The sequence below is a fragment of the Calonectris borealis genome, chromosome 8 (genome assembly GCF_964195595.1).
Source record: "Calonectris borealis chromosome 8, bCalBor7.hap1.2, whole genome shotgun sequence".
Classification (NCBI taxonomy): domain Eukaryota; kingdom Metazoa; phylum Chordata; class Aves; order Procellariiformes; family Procellariidae; genus Calonectris; species Calonectris borealis.
Genome location: NC_134319.1, coordinates 16755162 through 16760266, shown reverse-complemented (window position 1 = coordinate 16760266; position 5105 = coordinate 16755162).

The following is a 5105-nucleotide window of genomic DNA, read 5'->3' as shown; positions in this document are numbered from 1 at the left end:
GTGAACACCCACGGAAACCCTCTTAGGAGGCAGAGGAAGGCAAGGGTAGAGTTACCATTAAGTTGGATAGTTATAAGGTTTTGTGTGTTCCAGGTGATGCTGGAGGTCTTTCGGTGTCTGAAAGCGTCTTGAGCTGCTGTATTGCAGTAAGTAGCAAGCAGATACTTCTAATCAACATCTTCACACCAATTATGGTTTGAAAACCTTTTTGGTATTCTCCTCCTTTTCCCCTCTCCAGCTGCTTGTCTCCCAAACCAAAGTTGCTCTTCCAGTTGATCAGCGGGTCCAGGAAGAAACGCTCCATGGCTTTTCCCAGGGTAAAGATGTATGGTCTGTCCTCCGTGGTTAGCTCTCCCATAAAGCCTGTGTGGTCACGATCATTAGAGATGCTTTTCAGAGAATTATTATTAAAAGCTGGGAACAATGGGGTTTTATTTTACACGATAGATCTTTTGAATCTTTCTGGATAAGCAGCTGGACTGATCATTGTTTAATAGCTGCGTGCGTGGGAGAGAAGTTTCTCTAGTATCTGTGCTGTCAGTTTGACCTAGGTGATGTGGGTGATGAGTCCCTTTGGGAGAGCAGCCAAATTGCTACAGCTTGGGTGGCTCTGAAGCACGGCTTCTCCACTGCTTTGGGGCTGCTTTACTGTGACTACTTTTCCCTCAGTGTAGGTTTTGGGGTTTTTTTTCAGTGATTACTGCAGACTGGTGAAATACATCTGTATTTATGCATATGACAGCTTGTGCATGTATTTGTGAACTGCAATAATTACTGCAGGTATGTGACATGATGGTGCCTTTCTCTGATCAGATTTATATTTTATGTATATATTTATATATGTTTGGGTTTTTTTTTTAAACTTAAAACTCTCTTCCAAGTAGCAGTTAACTATAGGAGCAATACTACTTCTATGATTCTTTCATGGTTTTAGTGAACTCTGCATGAAGATTTCTAAACTACTGGTTATTGGAAGCTGATGGAGGAAGAGTCATTTCAAACTTTTCATATTTCTTATGCTCTTTCTCTATAGTTCTGGCTATTGGCCACTATCCTAGCAGATGCAGTGCAGGATCAGCCTTTGGTCTGGCCCAAAGCAACTGCTGCTTGCAAGGTTAGAGCCAAAAAGTGAAAATACATGGAAATGTTGAAAAGAAGGAGGCAGGGAAATATCTTAGCCTATAATTCCAATGAATGTTTTAAATCACTTGAAAGAAGTGATCCCACTTTCCCCTTGCACCCACTCCCTCCTTATGCTGGTGCAGCCATTTGTGAGACCATGTGGTGAACTGTAGTGGGTCTGAAAAATAACCCTGGATGATATACATTGCTAGTAACTAGAGAAGATTTTCCACTTGTCATGAGCTAGCAGCTGCATTATTTCCTTAATTTGTTATATAGAGTCACACAGATGATTTGTTTTCTAGAAATCTTTGTAAAATACAGTCCTCCTTGAATGCTACACTTTGCAGTGCCTAGGCATGCTTCTATTAGGGGGAACAGGAAAAAAATCCATCTGGAAACAAGGAATTAGGTCATGATAGTCTTCCCCCGCCCCGCCTCCCCCAAGGTCTTTTGGAAGATAAGAAATTTAGACATTTCTATGCTTTGAGCCATTCTTCAAAACATCCTGCTTATCTTTCAAGTAGTAATTGGTCCCTAGGCTTCTTTTATACATCTTTTCATAATATTGAGGGTGTTTTTTCACTGCAGCAGGCAGAAGCATCTGTTTTCTTCCAACCTACTTGGAAGTGCTATCTTGCAGCCCATAGGTATGCTATTTTGAATTGTCTTGTATATGCATCTATGCATCTTCTCCTGTGTGTGTTGAAATAAATTAATTTTCAAACTAACCTCTGCTATGTTTACCACAGACAACTGTGCTAGGAACAGCTTTTTTTTCTGAACTAGCCTTTACTAGTATCCCAGTTGTGCACTTAGGACTCTGATGTACAGCCCTATAAGAAAATTAACATGCAGAATAAGAGAAGCACAAATCACTTATTAATCTGTTCTCACCAATAGCTGTATTTTGACTTAAATGTTAACTTCATTGAAACAATAGATATGGTCTAACGTCTCTAAAAAAACCAAAACAAATGAACAAAATTTCTCATTAGAAACCCCCGACAAAACAAACAAAAACCCCCAAAAAACGATTCTGCATGTCTGTAGGCCAGGAGTAAGCAAACATACTTCTCTTCCCTGACCGTTAGTTTACCTGACTTGCTTTGATATATATGAAAACAAGGAAGTCATGTTTCTGAGCACAAGTAATTGCTTGGGGTTTCTGTAGGCAGTCTCCTGGGGATGTGCTTCTCATCTAGAGAGGTTCTTTAGCTTTCCTCCTAAAGCTGCTGTGGAAGGAGATGGGACACTGGCCTGGGAGCATCGTTGTAGATTGATGCATCACCCAGTATTGCATTTCACATGTGTAATAGTTAAGAAGATATATCTTGACCCTACATGTTAAGATTCTCTTGCATATGCTAGATCCTCACAGTACTGTAGGGTTAATTTTATCTCCAGCTTATATTTATGCAAACAAATGCTTGGTGTGTTGGCTTTAATTAGGTTTCTATTAGGAATATGTTCAGTTACTAATGGATGTCAAAATGCACGGGAGTGAAAAGGCTTGACCTCTAGAGATGGAAATGTTATTAATGCTTAAACGATTCTATTCAAATCCCGGTTAACGCATCAGTTGTTACGAATGTCGGTGTATTTGTTTGTGCAGCGCACTCTGTGATACTGGGCTGGGATTTTCCCACAGGTATAAATGAGTTAATTTAATTAGAAACATAAGGCCTATAGGGATAAAGGGCCCGTAGGCTGTGAACTCGAATTGCTCACCCCCACGCTTAGTTTTAACTTTCTGCACAGTTGCGTTGCTTTCAGTAGAAAGGAGTTTTTCTGTGAAAGGAGTCCCTTTCTGTGAAAGGAGTCCTGCGTGTGTCGGCATTTGTGAGATGAAGACACTTAATGTCATGGTTTAGACTGTACGTTTCTGCTATATGGGAAACTGTCCCTTTACCAAGAGGTGCGGCTGCAGCAGGCTGGCTCCTTCACACGCCAGTCCCTCACAGGCACAACGGTTGATTTTGAAGAGGAAACATTTGGGCCCATAAGGACAAATTTACGATGTTGGATTAGGTCCCAAATTTGACCTACATTGTTTTGTCCTATTTTCTCCTTTATAATCTCTTTGCACAGCCCATGTAATTTTTTGTGTGTTCTGCTTTGTTCTTCAAAGCATAGATTAAACCACACTTTTCTCTAAACAGATAAATTCCAGCAGTATTGGGTCCTAGAGCAACCCTCCAATTTCACAGACCAGAGAGCCACAAAAAGAAATAAATATGGTTCAGCAGAGATTTTAGTCTTGGGTTTTTGCAAGGTCAGAATACCAACAATAACAAAAAAAAAAGTTATGTTTGTATGTATTAGTTAAAAACATTGGAGAATAATACTTTGGCAAAAGAAAGGTAGACCCTAGGCTTATGCCGGATTTTTGCAACTAAAATTTGAGTTGGGAGTCCTAGACTGTTAACCAGTGAGTTTTCTGAACAGCAGAACTGAAGAAATCTGTTTTCTGATTGACTTCTTCTCTGAGCTGGAACGAAGCTGTCTTGTGCATTCAGCTCCTTCCCGGCATGAGGGGATCCAGGCAGAGGGGTGACCTCCTGAACCCTTTCCCCCGGCAAAGGTCCAGCCCACGTTTCTATCTCCATGGGCACCAGGAGCTTTGCTAATTCATGGAAACAAAACCAAGCCCGAGGATGGAGGAACGTCTGCTGAACACGGCGTGAGCTCTGGCTGGAGACTTTCTGGCAAGCGCTTGTGCCCCCTTTCCCCAGCGGTGGCTGAGGTTGCACCACGGTCCTTCCTTCTGTGGGGGCAGGAGCAGACCCTCCTCTACCCAACTGCCTATTGCCCCAAAACCTGTTGGTGAGGCAATACCTTTAGACCTCTTCCTCCCAGCCAAGTTCTATTGAAAGTGACTGATCATTTCAGAAATTATGAGGGACCAGTCAGGCGAAAAGCAATACAGCTGCACATGCCTCATTCCATTCAGAAATCAGGATAAAAATGTTTTCTGGTTCAAGCTGTGTAAGTCATGGATGCAATTTTATGCTTGCCTGTGCATAGGTGAGGACTCCCTGGGGGAGGATGAAGGCAATCCCCAAAGCTGCTTCACGGCAAATCCCCAGCACCCTGATATCCCACCAGTACTGTGCCTCTACTCATCTTCTCACCCAGTCAGTACCAGGAAAATACCAGAATCTGCCATCTTTATCCCATCTTATAACCAGCAAAATTGGAATTATTCAGGCGAAGTAGCTTTGACTCCCTCTCTCTGCAGGAGTATGAATATGACTCGTGGTTCTCCAAAAGGTAGCAGGATGACTTGCAAAGAGCCGTGAGTCCATCTGTAAACACACAGTTATAAATGAAGGAAAATCAGGCTCCCATGCTCGCTCAGCGTGTGCATGGTCGGTTCACTTCGTGATGGCTGAGTTTCAGAGGTTTTGCAAAATGGCTTGAGGATTTGCTTCTGTGTGTGAATCCTGAGACCTTTGTGTCCGGTGGGAGTGGTTCGAATGAGCCAGGCATCACAGATTGATTGACATGAGGAAGCCTCAGGGGATGCAGATGGTCACGGGAGATTCCCAGTGCAGAGGGCTACTCCTCTTATTAACTAAATCTGATGCTATTGACTCTTCATTGGGCTGTTCAACGAACAGCTATGGTTGTAAGCCTTTTTTGTCTGAATGGGAATGGGCCATCCCAGTGGTGCTGTGGGTGTCCACAGCCTCAGCTGCCATGTTCAGGGGCAGCAGGACCAGGTACTGGCATCCAGCACCCAGACATGAGGGTAGGAAGCTTAGAGGAACAGTAAGAGGTGACACCTCAATATCTCAAGGGATTTAAGCTCAAATGAATTGCTGAGGGTTGCCAGACAAGAGTCTCTGATGAATGACAATTAACTTCTCTCTGTCCCCTCTTCTCTTGCCCTGTGTCCCTTCTCACCCTTTGCAGCAGCAGCATGAGCTTCAGAGTTGAAGTGCAAAGAGCTTGCAGTGAGTAAAGCCAAATGTTGATTA